We start from the raw sequence: 17,264 nt of genomic DNA on the forward strand, positions 1-17,264 counted from the left end.
GCCATAAGGAGCCATCGTTGCCTGAGCAACGAGTGCAAAGATAAGAAGCCCACAGAGTGACCTGTGAAAAAAAGAAACTTGTACTAATCGATCTTTGACTAAGTCTGGCAAAGCTTGTGCAAAATGTCAAGGCAGACTCCAACACTTGCCAGAAATTTCTGTGGTGTAGCAATTCATTTCGCACTGCTGTACAGCGTGAAGGATTGCAATACAGTAAATAACTATGTGTACATCTCGGAAGACAGAGATGTCATGGCTTAACCTCTTAGATTATGCGAACTAATAAGGCATAACAGTATTTAATGAGGACTAGGTAGGCCAGTAGTAGTATCATGCAGTGACCTTTATGAAGAGCTCACTGCATCAGAAAAGTTTGGTTGAAGACCTGGGTTTTTAACATGTCGTAAACTACTGTATGTGTATATAGTGATCTACATAATTATAGTCACATTTTATTTTACATTATCGGGACGAGATTTCATTGCCCTTTGCATTTTCCTTCTTTGTTTTGTACCTTAACAGTCATCTGCTCCAATCTTGCAGGAAGATCACTCACCTGGCAATCTTAACGTGGAGAGGATATGATGTGCCATCCCCCTCCAGAACATTTTTAATATAGTTGGAAAGATACAACATTTTGTAGTATACTATATTAATTGTGGAGGATGATGTGGCATTATGGCCAGAGCAGCCTCCTTCGGAACTGGGGTACGAGGTTCAGTCGCTGCATTGACTCAAACATCACATGGACATCAATGAAGGGTCACCAGGGGTCGCAAGCCATCCATTGTGACCCCTGCCACCTTACTTGCAACCCCTGGCTGGAAATCACTCAGCCAGTTTCAGCAGTGCATGATTGCTCAGCTGAAGGAAGCTCTGGGTGAATGCATCATGATTGCAGATAGCCTGAAATCTGGCTGGTCCCACTGGCCCGGGCCTCTGCAGAACTTGGCCTCTCTGCCCTTGCTATGGTGACCCCATAATGTGACGGCTGGCACGCAATCCTAGACTTCTAGATACATGTTTATGTACCTGCTGCGCTGCATGTCTGGGCCTTGCTTCAGTCACTTGCAGTGCCGTCAATCTAATAGTGTGCACAATAGCTGCTACCAATGACAAACCTGGCAAGATCAATTGACCAGCCCCAGACAGGTCTCCCGCTTCGAGTCGGGCTCATGTGACGACGCATATGTCAGACTCCAGTAAGGGACCAACGGGACCAAGTTATGGCCGGGTATATAAGCTCTGCTCCTCTCTAATTACATAGGGCCTCCACGTTTTCACATTATATGATATGCTAAATGATTGGTTAGCAAACAATTTTCCAAAGCTTGAATTGGTGCATGATTCAGTACATTGTAATCAGTGAAATTCCATCTTTAATTTCTTTAATATGAAGAAACATTTCACATTTTAAACTTTCTGGGTCTCTAAACAATGCAATGTAATGAATATGAATAAGGACATTTACACTACACCATTGTTTAATGCACCTTCCAGCCCCCACCACACGCCACATTCGATGTCACAGTACACAGATATATATTCAAAATCACAATCTGTATTATAGCGATTTTTATTCTGCCTGCCGGCCTCTTCTTTTCTTTTTAGCCTTATAGCTAATATGTATTTTGTTGTGTGGGGGGCATACCCCACACCTTTCTCAGGGCTGTACGTTATCCCCCAATCAGTATCACACCAGGAGGTGTTTTTGTAGAGTGGAGGAAAAGGGAGCATGGCCTCCAAAGACCTCTCAGCATTTCCACTGCATGGGACTTACTGGAGATAACAGGAGGGATAGTTGCCCCCCCCCAAGAACCCCCTGGAGCCAAGGGGACTTCAACCCCCACACCAGCAGTGCACTGGGAGGCATATTTGCAAAGTGATGGAGAAAGGGGGAGTGGCCTCCAACAACCTCACAGCAATCCCACTGTGTGGACCTTAATGGAGGTAACAAGAGGGCTTGTTGACCTCCAAGGACCCTCTGAACCCAAGAAGACTTCATCCTCCACACATCCGTGCACCAGGAGGTGCATTTGCAGAGTGGTGGAGAAAAGGGGCATGGCCTCCGAAGACATCTAAGCAATTGCGCTGTGTGGGACTTAGTGGAGGTAACAGGAGGAGTTGTTGGCCTCCAAGGACATCCTTGTGGGCCATCTACCCCTCCTGTTACCTTTTGTAAGTCTCCAACTGAAGTATTGCTAGGAGGTGTTCATGGCACCACCCCCTTTCTCTACCACTCTGCAAACACACCTCGTAGTGCCCTTCTAATCTGGGGAGTAATTCCTCTTAGTTGCTGAGAGCCATTGGGGATGATCAACCCTTCCTCTTACCTCCAGTAAGTCCCACACTTCAGCATTGATAAGAGGTCATAGGAGGCCATTCTCCCTTTCTCCACCACTTTGCAAACGTCAATAATACTTAAAAAAACTACAGCAATTTACTGAAAAAAAGGTTACAGGGATGTTATAGTTAGGAAATGCAATAAACAAAACCTTAGAAATTCACAAAAAAAACAAAGGTTACAGGGACGTTATAGTTTGGCTCAGGTTTCACCATTACAAAACCAGTGAAATTCAGCAGGTATAGTTAACTGCGCTAACTATTGCGGTGAGGTTCCTATATTCCCAATAGTCTCTGCGCATTGGAATAATATATCCTATAGATATGACGTAGGACCTAGGTCAGTAGGTCTCTATCGAATATACTAATATTAATCGTGAGTGCCAGCTAGCTCAGAGGTCACTAGAAACTTTCTTGAATTCACAAGAAGGGATTAGTTTCTGACAATCGCATAAACATGACAACTTTGTTTCCCTAGGACTGGAATAACTATCTTCAGAGTCGTGGAAACAATAAATAAGTATTTCACTTAGTCAATCATGCATGCTTCGTTTCTACAGAGTTTGCAGAGAAAATAGTGAGACGGGCATTTTCAATAAAAGTATTTATTGAACCGTCTTCTTTCTCATGCAAGAGAGGTGAACTGCAACAGTTGTTAGGCAGAATGCAAAGTATAATGCGTACAGCGAGAAAAGTATTATAAAATAATACTGCAATAGCATTGTATGGTTTCTAAGCCACATAAAAACACATACATAAATAACACAGGCTAAAATACTCAACTGGTGCTTCTAAAATACGCCTACCCCAATGTACCTAACCTAGGTCTAGTACGAGGAAGTATGGTCTTTACCATAAGTTAAGTTTTTGCCAAGAATCTACCAAAGGTTTTCTAGGTTCTAATCAGCTCCATACCTTAGAATGAAGGAGGTCTGGTATCTCTGTATCGGGACTCGATTTCCCAACACCCCGCAAGGGGAGTCAGAAACAATGGAGCTGGATTTCTTAGCAGAGGAGGGCAGCTTCCTGATCAGTGCGTCAGCTGGAGAGTTGGCTTCCTTCGGCACTTGCTGTAGCGAGCTGCGTCGGGCAAGTAGGTCGTCGAACTGCTCTGAACCATCGTGCTTTGCCATAGCAAGTGAAGGTATATTTATACCTCAAAGGTGTTTAGGAATGCCAGCATTGACGTAAAGTCGGGCATATGAACGTCATGAATGACCCCCAAAGGAATAGATGTTCATTGTAAAACTAACTGAGTTCTTGGAGAAATCAATATTCAGGCAAGGGAAAGTCCCTAACGGCTTAAGCTGGTTTTCCAAGAAATCGTTGTGCCATTTGGTGAACGGATGAAAGTAGCCATGCCTGTATTTGGGTTGCATCGGCTATGCCTAAATAAGGGCTTGATTTCTATGCCTATGTAAGGGCAACGTAAATTGTACCTAAATAAGGGCATGAATCGGGAAAATCTATTCAGAATTTAAAACGCCATACAACACCCACTCCACTTTCTTATGTACGACATTACTAAGTTCTGAACACTTTAAAGATATCTAAACATGATGTGTTAAAACCCACCCAAAACACATAGAAATGCAATGGTACACAAAAGCGCATTGGTGCTGTACGCATTCAAAGCAATGTTTCATTCTAAGCATAAGGCTGACATTTGTAAATGCTGTCTGAATGAATCACGAAAATACATTTATGAAATGGCTCGTTAATACAGAATAATAATGTGCCAAAACCATTTCATAGCATATTACATGTAACTGTTGGTATGAGGACAAGGTCAAATATTGTCTCTGGAAGTTTTCAAAGAATTATAGTTCTATATGAATAGTTCTACTTTAAGCAGATTACTTTGTGCCCAAAAATAAAAAATAAAAATTTCGAAAAATTAATAATCATAGAAAAAAAGAGTTCCAAAGTTAGAACTTTGTTTTGAAAAAATGAAGGTCGAATTCAGAGTCTCTCAGAACACTGTGTATCAAAAGTCAGGGTCATTGTTTGGAGAAAACATCAAAACTTCTAAGTCTGTAAAGAATTTGTCTACCTTTGTAGGTGAAAGTTGGATTACCTTGTTAAGAAGATCAACCGCACAATCATGTGAAGCATCGCCATCAGCATTGGTCGCATTAGCAATGTTCGTAGTGGATGATGCCTATGTCGCTGTTTCCTCTCGTACCTCACCATCAGCAATTTGCATCTGTGAGATCTCAATGAATACCGTCATCAGAATTGGTAGCCCCTGGGGACAACACAGTGCATGAGCCGATATTGGTTCAAGCAAAGTTTCAACATCCGTTGGCATGACTGATGGGAGTGTCAGACATGTGTCTAGCACACATTCTCCTCTGCATAGCAGGCAGTGCAGAACAGGTAAGATGCAATCTTACAAATTGGTCTGAATGACAGAAACCATGTGGTATCTAATTCTCTTAATCGAGTTAATTTCAAAATTTGAACGATGTGCTCACGACACTTCATTGCCAGTAGAGTTGTCTCCATGGTGAACTTGGTGTCGCTTGTGGATTGACTTGCCATATCGCAGCTTTAGGAGCAAAAATAGTATCCCTGCAGCGAGTCCCAAAATGAGAGGCAATCCGCCAAACACAGAGTTCACGAAGTTTGTAAATATTCATAGGACTGCTTCAAAAGGTGCTAAAAGTCCGGAAAATACTGTCTTAAATACATGTACAATACCACTTGTATCAGACATGTTTAAGATACGACTTAACATTTTCAAGACATGTATAGGGCAATTTGTAGTTAAGAGGACATGTATCTCTGTAGAAGTCCTTGCGACTAGCAGATCATAGGTTTCTTTGGCCGAGGTCAGTGGCATAGTTTTCAATAAAAGAATTGCTTTCATTCTCCTTAAAGTATCAATTCGTATAGAAGAGATGTTCAGTGAAGGCCATAACGGCTACTCCTGGTCCGTCTTGGTTTTTTGGAAACAATACTTGCATATAGAAAGTGACCCTGGCTGACACAGTTACTACATATGGTAACCCTGGCAACATGCCACAGCAGCTGTGACCGTTCAACATAATGTAACTTCCCTTAGAAAGTTGTCCAAAAAGTGGATCAACCACCGCAGCCGCAGAACCTTGCAGGAGGCAGGATAAGTTGTTAGAGGAACCATCACAGGCCCAGTGTAAGCTTATACTCTGATAAAGAAGGGAACCACTTAGTGCGTTTTCACAGTTTTTCCCGCTAAGCAACACTTCACGACCCCCACTCCAACATCTGTAGGTGTACGGTAATTCCCAGGATGTCTTAATGTATTCTTTACCCAACTTTTCATATGAGCCTGCTAGTATGTGTTTTAGGCAATATTGAAAATGGAAAATTGTAACAGGCAAAGTGATTGTTCCATGTATAATCCATTCTGTGGCTGGCTTTTAAGCGACAGTAAATGGCAATCTGTCCAGTTTTTCAATGCTCAGCACCGTATAGTCTGCTCCCCTCTGTGCCAGTTTGATCTGTTTATCAGTGAGATTGAATTCTTAAAACAGTGACGTAGTATTGATTAAACGCCAAGGCACATAGCCTGAATGTAGGTTTTGTAACATCCAGCCTAAAAGCATGATAGAACGTAATTGCGACTGACCATGTTGCAACATGACAAAGTCCTGTTCCATGATGTGTATGGCAGAGGATACTATGCTATCCAAAGAATATATCTTGCATGACAGAGTCGTTAACCCATTGTCAACTACAGTGAGAGTTTTCTCTAAATTAATACGATCAATTTCTCGTATTCTTTCTGCAGTCTCTGCTTGCTTAATCTTTCATGTTTCATTATAAGCAGCATAGATACCGGCATATATAAAACATTTATGATGCAGTTTCCTTGGTCCTAGCAAGAATTACCTAAGATCAGCGCAATCTTTAAAAAAGATAAGTGTTGTTTCACATCCTTTAGTGTAGATCTATGTAACCATTCAAGGCACAGTTTCCCTACACTGTATGTTGTTACTATTCCTCGATGCTGTCTCTAAACATATCTTGGATCTGGCCTAGTGAATGTGAACCCCTGTGTTTTATTCAGGAATATATATTGACAGTTGTTTGTGTCTGTGGGACAGATTAACCATTTTTTCCAATCTGGATCTGTTCTGTTGTGATTCAAAATAGTATGTACGTCGACCTTCCCCTCTGAAGTGTTATCACTAGCAGGTGTAGGTGTAGGTATGGATGGATTGTTTAGGTCTTTTATCTTTGCTAACCCAAGACAAGATGTCTGTTGGACATTGTCATTCAAAAACATAATTTGCTCTGGGATGATGCAGGCTCTAAATAAAGCTTGTATCCCCTGTTCTTGCCAATCTTTTGTGCCCCAGACAGTTTTTGTCTCAATGTTGTCTTTCCAAAAGTCGAAACCTAGTGAAGACAGCTGAGCATAAAAGGCTGCAGAATAAATTTGCTTGGTATTTGTCAACAAACTTTCCATTCCTGTCTTATTTACATTTTTAAAGAAAAATGATTCTGGATTGGAAATATTAAAATCTGAAAAGTATGGAAATTTTCCCAAAAATGTTTTCAAACTACCCTTTGGTGGCGTAGGACAATGTTCCCATTGGTTATACATCAATACATTTCTAGGGTTTGCAGATTTGTGCAAGAAATGATGATCATAGTTATTATACCAATACATTTGTTCATAATCTGATGAACCTTCTAAGTATTCATGATTTGTAAATACAGCAGACATTTCAAAGTCTGACATCATATTATTAACACTCTTGACGTCCCTATCATCAGAAAAGGTACTAGATGAAACAAAGTCATTCAAGGAAATCTTGAACTGGTGTGGAATCTTCAACAGTTCCGCAGGGCCAAAAATATCATAATCAGTTCTTCCCCAAGCTATGCCCTCTGGTATAGGAACGGCTGTGATGTTCACTGATGACAAGTCTCTTTGTTCACGATGAGCTGATCTGTGTGGTTTGAGTAGTAAGTTGATGTTCCTACTTGCTGTGTCCTTTGTAACAAATCTACCATTTATCAGCATTCCCAAAGTTATTACCAGAGTCAACCAAAGTAGAAGAAAAAGCACACCCAACACAATCTAAAGTTCAATCTATAGCGAAACCAGATCAGTCTATTCCAAGTGATTAACCACTTGGCTGCTATGGCTTTTCCTCTCCTGTACTGAAAAGCTTTGAAACCCATTGTTCATGACGAGCTCACCTTGTCATGAGCACAGCTCCAGTGTGCCTCATGACGAGCTGAGCTCGTCATGAGCCTCGAAGAGGTTAAAAAGGTATGTTGCTTGTTCTTTCAAAGTTCTTTTTTACTGGCGTTGTTTCAGGTTTGCCGGGATCCTCGGAAAACATTTCAAAGTTAATGAACTAGCCAGAGGCAATTCTGTCAATTGTTGGGATTGCATCAGGATTCATTGAAATCGTTGGAGCCACTTGATCACTTGATATATTAGTGTAGTCTGATGCTATTTCATTGCAGACTGGTGTTTCTTGACGGATTGTTATTTGGGTCTCAAGAGGTACAAGTTCCATAGCTTTGTTGCATAGACCTTCATTTCGCACTGCAGATTCTTCAAAAGTGATGAGTCTCTCAGTTTGAACCTCTTGGATAGAAGCCAGAGCTGGGCATCTGCTACATTGGAGGAGTCCACTTGGCCCACTGCTTATGATTGGCCACATGATGTGGTTTGACCAGGTCGATGAACACAAACCTGTTCTCCTTTTTACCAGCAAGGGGCCACAGTAATACTGTTCTTGATCCGTGGATTGCTGGGACAGGTACTGGTTGTCTGTAAGAAAGCCCAAATTCCTTCTTGTCTGCGATCTTCTCTCTGACTAGATCCCCAAGCTTAGGAATCCAGACAGGCCTTACTGGGACGGTCGGTTTCTCTTCAGTGCTGGTTGGCTTCAGGAACACGTTACTTTGTTTTGTTCTTATTTCATTTAAGTCCTGTAAAACAGCCAAACGGTCTTTGATATGATATCAAAGGGTTTTTGGTCTACCACTGAAGTCTGACAATCGAGGTCCTCTACTATCATTCTGGTCCCAAAAAGAACTTCATATGGAATGATACCCCCTAGAAAACTGCTTGGCAGATTGTTAAGACTATGTTGGACACTTATTAGATGTTTGACCCACCTGTCACTCGAGCCCAATACCCTAACGGATTGCTTTATGTCCCGATTTTTTCTCGCACTACCGAATTTCCCTCAGGATGGAATGGACTAGAGTACCACAATGCAACGCCAAATTTGGCCATAGCCTCCTTGTAAGCTTGAAGGCTAAACACGGGACCCTGGTCAAAATGTAGCCTGCCGACTCCGTATGTGCTGATAAAGACTCGCAAATCTTTTATAACAGTACGAGCGTCAGCTGAACGCTGAGGCCACATCCAAATGAACCTTGAACATGAATTCACTGCGACCATGATATATTTATAGTTACCATCCCTCTGTAAGGGACCGCAGTGATCTAGGCAAACGCAAGCTAATGGTTTATCTGAAATTAACAGGGGCATCTTCTCAGGAAATTTCACTGTGGAGACTTTCATCTTTTGGCAGATTTCACATTCCAAAACATAGTTTCTGGTCTGTTTCCTCATGCGCGGCCACCAGTATCTCTGTTTTAATAATGACACTGTGGCGGAAACACCTGCATGAGCTGAGGCGAGCCCTTCATGTGCTGCTAAGATTAGTCCTAATCTATGTTCCATTTTTGGAATTACCCTATCCCACTCCAGGGATTCGAACAAACAGAACATTGTTCGCATCAGTTATATACGAGTATTTGAGTGGAAACCCTTTCGGTAATGTTTTACCACTGTCTTTGCTTGAAGCATTGACAGCTAGCATTATTTCACTGTCTATTTTTGTTTTTGAATGAGTGATTGCAGCTATGAAAGCCATTTGCACAGTTGCCTTGACGGCTTCATCACCCAATGAATTCCCTGCAACGTGAACGCCATCACGTTGATGACTCAGCATATGTATCACGTGAGTGTTTTGTAGTCCCTGTCGTAACTGAACTGCTTGTTCCCAAAGCAGTTTATGGTTGATTGTGCCACCTTTTGCATCTTTGTAACCGTTTCGAATCAAGTTCTGCAAGTGTTCATTGTAAGATTGAACACACTAATACAAATCGCACACTATGAGTGTGGGGAATTCGCGGTCCGTATTCTCAAGCGTCATCTTGAATGCTTGTAGTTCAGCTCGCTGAGCTGTACAATCTCCTAGAGATTGTGTTTTAGTGACCATTGGTCTGAATTTGCCATCGCGCCAACAACCTTTAACGATCGCGCATGCCGCACTGTAGGCTTGTTTACCCCTCGTAGCAGGTAGAGCTGATCCGTCAGTATAAATTATACATTCATACTGATCTAGAGGCAGAATTTCAGTAGGCAGAGGACAATCTTGTTCGTATGGTAGAACTGCTTGTGTTTTCAAATATGGATCAAAAACGTATTCAACATCTGTTGCAGCAAGAGAATTAACCCATTGTATCTATCTTGGATGTAAAACTTTTGCATTTGGAATGCTTGCTTTAGTTACCGCCTCTAAGGCAGGTACAGGTGTAACGACCATAATTCGTTTACCCTGTGCGAGGGCTCTCTCTTTTGCTACTGCAGTTTGAACCGCTGTCAGAATTTTTTCTGTTGAAGTGAATTTCATTTCTGCTTGTGTGTACAAATGTGATTTGTAAGCTATTGGTACTTTTTCACCTTTGTTGAAAGTTAAGTACTTGCATCTGCATTGTCCTGGAATGATTCGGATCACTAAGTTGCGTACGTTTACACGTGTTTGCAAATATTTGGTTGCTAACATGTCTGTTTGCAAAGAACGCAAAATTTCTGTGTGTTTTTGTGTCCAATTTACTGTTTTGAAATCAGTTTTGATTAATTCGTAGAGAGGTTTAACCCTTTCTGCATAGTTTAGAATGTATGTTCTTCTGAAATTCAGGAAACCTAGAATCAACAGTAAGTTTTTCATTGTTTTTGGAGGTTGGAGCAGCGCACATTTCTCTAGAAAGTTTGCTGCCAGACTTTTGCCTTCACTTGAAAGTTCATATCCTAGAAAAAGGACGTTTAAATTGGCAATTTTTAAAATTGAATTAGTACCCTTCAGGCCAATCCCAATATAATTGTATTTACCCTGTTCAAGTGCCTTTCCAAGTCATCATCTGTCAGATAGATGTCATCAACATACGACAAGGCTTCATCATCATACGTTTGGAATAACTCTGTTACTCTCGCTGAAAAGAACCCCGGACTATTCTTGAATCCCTGAGGGAGATGACAGAAGTGACGCTGTGTCCCCATAATTGAGAAAGCGGTCAAATACCTATTTTATGGTGCAATGTTTTAACAGAAAAAACCGTTAGAAACATCTAATGTGGTTTTATACTTTTTACGCACAATGTTCTTCATTGATGCTGCACTCTGTTCATTTTGTACTGCAAAAGTTTTGCAACAAGAGTTTAGATGTCTGTAATCCAATACTAGACGATACGTAGATCTAATATCTCCCTGACGTGTTTTTTAGCTTCTTGCTTAACTGGGTACTGCCTTTGTGCAGTTGGTTGTTTTTCCAACTGGATTTTATGGTGAGGAGAATCCTCATCCCTTCCTACATGATTTTTATATAAAGCAGGAGCTTGGGCAAGTGCTCATTTCCTGGCATAAGTATATTTTAAATGAATTGGAATGTGGTTGGAGAAGGCTGGAATAATGATGTATTTGCCATGTAGGCAATCCCTGACAAATTCTGGTGGCCAGTCTTGTTCAGCTAGAAGAATGTCATAACCCCAAAAGAGTGCTCTTATCTTTCTTGGTATGTCTCCCTCCATCCGGAGTGTTACTTCATATAACTTAAGTGGAGAACTAACCCTGGTATCTGCAGTTTCAACTTGAATGAATTCATTCAAGTTCACTGTCTCCAGATGATCCGTCAAGTACTTGCCAGCTATGGTGACTTCTGCTGCGCTGTCCAACATTGTCTGAGCCTATTCCCCATTCTTGAGTTGCGTCCTCAAGATCCTCGGCATGTCTGATTTTTAGACCTGCTACCTTCTTTTTGGTGAATTGAGGTTTCTCGTTTTCCTGAATGTGCTGATCATCTTTGGACTTCACGCGTTTTTCCTTGTTTTCCGACCGTCTTCTTCTTTCAGAGTTCTGTGACGAAGTCTGAAAGGTATGAGAGAAAAGTGTATCAGTATCTTGATATCTTTCAGGTTTTCTCAAATTATCCCTATTCCTAAGGTTATACCTCCTTTCAGAGGGCTCCTTTTGAGAAGATCTACTTCGGGATTGAGAATGCTTCACTTTAGAAGTTTGTTTAGTGTTTTCCCACTTCTTTTTAGAAGGAGTAGGAGTGTTTTTAGCAAAGACCTTTAACTGTGTAATTGTACTAATCTTTGTATATTATTAAGTAATTGTTCATCCGACATTGATTCAATGTCTGGGTCAGGTCTGTAGTTGGCTAAAGCTACCCATATTGCACCTGGTCTACCTAGTGTACCTAGCCTGGTAATGTGATTTATATGTTTTAGGGGGCCATTAAACTAGAGCGCATGCATCTGGTATGTTAGTGGAATTTCTATATCCTCAAAAGGAATGTATTCCGTTGGTGGTTCCTCTTCTTTGTAGAAGTGAAACACATTTGTTACTGGATTTGCTTCAGGGAAGACTATACAAGAATAGAATACCTCTGTCTGGTGAAATTCATGTGCTTCTATCACAAAAACTGCCCTACCACCTCTTGCTGATAGGCCCTTTTTATAGGTTTTATAGTAATGGCTCTCCTTAAATTTGGAGGAATGATTATAGCATCATCACCGGTTTCATTAAAACCTGTTGTGTCAAAAGCTGCTGGATCAGTCGCAGCTCCACCATTCTCGGTGTTGTTGCCGTTATTCGACATTGTTTAATTAAAATTGCAGAGCAACTTTTAAGGAAACAAAGATATGGTGCACAATATTTTGGAACACTGTATCCTTCAACGTTAAACAAACCAAAAAGCGAATACATAGGATTTTCGTCCTACTCAGCTATGGCGGATATTATACATTTACCCACTCCTGACGTCTATTGGAGTATTCCTGAAAAAGGGGTCTCTGAGAAAAGCACAACTGAGTTCCTTTAGTATCTAGCGTTAAATTAGTGCCTTACCAAAGGTTGGGCACCATGTAGTGTAGTTCCTATATTCCCAATAGGCTTTGCGCATTGGAATATTATATCTTATAGATTTGACGTAGAACTTAGGTCAGTAGGACTCTATCAAATAGACTAAACTTAATTGTGAGTGCTAGCTAGCTCAGAAGTCACTAGAAATGTTCTCGAATTCACAAGAAGGGATTAGTTTCTAACAACCGCATAAACATGACAACTTTGTTTCCCTAGCACTGGAATAACTATCTTCAGAGTCGTGGAAACAATAGATAAGTATTTCACCTAGTCAATCGTGCATGCTTCATTTCCACAGAGTTTGCCGAAAAAATAGTGAGATGGGCGATTTCAATAAAAGGATTATTGACAGTCTTCTTTCTCATGCAAGAGAGGTGAACTGCTACAATTGTTAGGTAGAATGCAAAGTATAATGCGTACAGCGAGAATAGTATTATAAAATAATACTGTAATAGCATTGTATGGTTTCTAAGCTATATAAAAATACATACATAAATAACACAGGCTAAAATACTCAACTGGTGCTTCTAAAATACGCCTACCTCAATGTACCTAACCTAGGTCTAGTCCGAGGGAAGAAGTAAGTATGGTCTTTAGCATAGGTTTAGTTTTTGCCAAGAATCTACCAAAGGTTTCTCTAGGTTATAATCAGCTCCATACCTGAAGGAGGTCTGGTATCTCTGTCTCGGGACTCGATTTCTCAACACCCCGCAAGGGGAGTCAGAAATACTGGAGCTGGATTTCCCAGCAGAGGAGGGCAGCTTTCTGATCAGTGCATCAGCTGGAGAGTCGGTTTCCTTCGGCACTTGCTGTAGCGAGCTGGGTCTGGCAAGTAGGTCGCCGAACTGCTCCAAACCACCGTGCTTTGCCAAAGCAAGTGAAGGTATATTTATACCTTGAAGGTGTTTAGGAATGCCAGCATTGACGTTTGCCACTGGATTCAAGCTAACCTGGCTGATGAGGGGTGTTACCCCAAAACCGGTCCCCAGATGCTTATTTCTGGTCCAGGGAGGACCTAGCCTGGCAGTTTGGACTGGACTGTTCCCATGAGGCACATGGTCAAGACTGATTTGCATATGGCTGGGTCCAAACTGGGGTGGGGAAGTCAGCTAAAGAACGATGATGGATTCAACCCAGATCTGTGACTGGGGTTGAGTGCCTGAAAAGTTTCAGCACTCCGTCTATCATCTGTTTGTGTTTGCTATGATCAGTGACATAACCGATGACATCACTGATGACATCTCAAATGACATCACTGATGACATCATCCAGTGACTGTGAGTTTTTCCAAAAGGTTTATGAGTGTTAAATATTTATACCTGTATGGGTCAGTGAGTGGATGTGTGTGTAGATATACACATCAGTGAACGGATGAGTAAGTACTGGTACGGGTCTGCGAATGGGTTTGTGAATGGTTGTGTGGGTGTGGGTGAATGAAAGGTTCTATGGGGGTATGAGAGGGTGCATCAGTGATTCTGTGGATGATGTCATCAGTGATTTCATTTGAGATGTCATCAGTAATGTCACAGATCATGTCACAAGTGATGTAGTATGTGAGGTCATAAGCAGTGCATTGTGGGGATGTGAGTTATAGTTAGCTAACTATAACTGCTGAATTTCACTGGTTTTGTATGACTGAAACCTGAGCCTATCTATAACATCCCTGTAACCTTTGTTTTTTTCAATGAATTTCTACGTTTTTTTTATTCCAGTTCTGAAATATAACGCCCCAGTAACCTTTCTTTAAAGCCTAATTCCAAAATATAATGCTCCACTCTGTCCTGCTGCTCCGAAGAGAACAGACAGGACTGCAGACTCAGGTATGATTCCAAATCTTTTTATTATCTTTTGAAACACCATTAGTACAAGAAAAAACGGACGGTCTATGCGATTTGGCACCCAGGATTCGACTTTTCTTTCAACCAAACAGCTCGAAATGGAGACCTGGGGCCATGAGGGCTAGAATGCAGACAGCAGATAAGCTCACCGGCTTTAAATGATCAAGTCCAGGGTCAAATACCACAGAAAGATGCTCACTCAGAATTACTTGGAAAACTTCGCCTTCACTTCTAGCAATATGTGGAAAACTTCACTTTACTTCCAATTAAACGCATTTTGGCAATCCCAGTGGCCTTGATCACATGTACATGTTAGGCAAATCACAGTGCTTATACCACCCATTAGTGAAAACAAACAGTGGACTGTAAGCATAGCTATAGAAGATATATTGTGAAAAGACAAAATTCATACATCATTCAAAATGCATTTATTAATTAATCAACATGAAACTGTGGAAAAAGTCAGTCATAATACTCTGCTTTGTAAAATCATACTTGGTCAATAATCACTATAATGAAACAGAACATACTCTTAGACCCGCAGTCAAGGTTTAGTTGTTGAAATATTCACAATACAACACAAGTCAACAGTTGACTTGTGATTGATAATGTGAACTATGCTACATGTAAACCAAAGTAATTTATACAGCAATGTGCAGGAAAATGATGTCCTCAGTGAATTTTAGATGCCAATTGTGATGTCATAAATGATGCAATAGAACATGTCATGTGTGATGTAATATGCGAGGTCATAAGCAGTGCATGGCAGGGCACAAATTATAGTCAGCACTGCTGACTAGAACTACTGACTTTCTGTGGGTTCTTAAAGTTCAAAACGTTGCTGTCACTGACAAATTCACCTAACTATAATGTTACTTTAACCCTAGTTTTTCGAGGGAATTTTTACGTTAAAAAACAAAAGTCAATGAATGTTTTTTAAGTCTATGTTGGGTGGAATACCTGAATATATATCATGTGTGCGGATGTTATTTTGAAAGGGAATTGTTTTTGCATTGTTACTTCATAGGAAAGGGTGAACAGTTTACAAAATGTTTCTAAAAATTGATGTTTGTGTATAAAACAATGTTTGTGTATGAAACAGAGTAATGCAACAATATTTGCATTGAGCTTCTCTAGCTCCTCAGTTCTTCTAATTCCCATATTGAGACAATTTCCCAGCAAGTTCATCAATATTGTGAGAGCGCACTTTTCATACACTTTGTATATGTTTTAGAATAAAGTCATAGTGCAGAAAGAGAGTAATCAGTTTTTAAAATATTGAATTGTATTAAATGTAATTATATTAATCTAATTTTTAAGTGTGTGATTTTTCTCGCGGGGCACTCACAAGAAAATAGAGTTAATTCTACATTTTGTTTTATTTGACTGTTTAGAGCTCATTTTCATATTTTCAGTTATTATTTAATGATAATTTGTAATAAGAGAGTTATTAAAATATGGTTGTAATATAATGCTTTTTTAAATGATGGTGACTCTCGGATGTCGCTCACAGTAGTCAGACACACAGTACAATTCCTAGACTCCAAGGGGGTGTAGTTCCTGGCTGGCTCTCGCAACCCTCTCAAAGGATCATGCATTTGGAATTAAGTTAGGCTTAGAAATGGGTTAGCGGTGGTGCAACCAACCCTGGGCGATAAAGGCGGCGTGGGTCCGTGGAGGCAAGTCGGGTCTTCGTGGCAGGGTCCAGCGATGTGGACTGTGGCTGACTGAGTGGGCCAGTCGAGGTGGAGACAGGTGTCCCTGGTCCTCGAGGTGCAGGAAAGAAACGGCCGGCAGCGGCTGAATGAATCGGTCGGTCCGGCAGGAGTTAATCCGCTTGTAGGGTCTGCGGCTGTGGTATCCAACATATTGCTGGACCATGCCACGAAGACCCGACTTGCCTCCACGGACCCACGCCGCCTTTATCGCCCCGGGTTGGTTGCACCACCGCTCACCCATTTCTAAACCAAGCTGCAGTCTGCCGCCCCTGGACCCCAAGAAGAGTACCCGGCCCGACTTCACAGACCTGCACCACTCATCCTGTCATCAGGCCGTCTTTTCCACCTCCATAGAGTAATTAATACTACAGCACTGGTCAATTGCAGTAACCCCGTCCTGAAGACGATCCACATTAAAGAGAATCGAAATGTTCGTCGACAACACACATCACAATCATGGGCGCAGTCCTTACAATGGCTCATCAGAACTGTCAATTGTAAAACAGTATTTGACCAACTTATGTTTCAAGTCATTGTTTCTTACTACACTGTATATTATCTCACTCACTTCACATGTGCCGTTCTCTGCTGTGAACCATTGTCACTTGAGTCGCCACCTTGTGTTACCCACACACACTGAGCACCAAGTGCAATTTGGGTTGCCTTTTTATTTATGTCTATACAGTGCTGCTATAACTGTATACTTTGTGTATTATTAATTTAAATACATGATGCTATATGCACTGCCAAGAAACTAGATTGAGTCTCCTTCTTCATTGCGGGTAATGATGTCAGCATACACATTTAACCGCCTAAATAGTAATACCTTGTGGGATATTGTTTGTTTCTTGTGTTGAAGCACTCCTGGCACCTCAGCCTGCCAAAGTGATTTTATTATGGCAAACATTAAATATAAGGCAAAGGGAGAAAATAGTATCTGCAAAGTATTTCATGTGGAAACTTTGGAAGAAGGAGTTCAGCCTGGGGAGTAGAAATAAACTGTACAGTATGAATAACACAGGCATGTGGAGGCACCTCAGGTCTATGCATCAACAAAGGCTTGCTTGGGCAGAGTTAGCTCAAGCTGCAAAGCTGGACAAATGAGGCTTCCACCTCATTTGAACCTGGTGATACTGTGCTTTCCCAGGTAATTAGTGCTGTATCAGAAAACAACCCTGCTTATCTTAATAAAGCACT

This window comes from Lissotriton helveticus, chromosome 2_2 (genome assembly GCF_964261635.1).
Source record: "Lissotriton helveticus chromosome 2_2, aLisHel1.1, whole genome shotgun sequence".
NCBI classification, from domain to species: domain Eukaryota; kingdom Metazoa; phylum Chordata; class Amphibia; order Caudata; family Salamandridae; genus Lissotriton; species Lissotriton helveticus.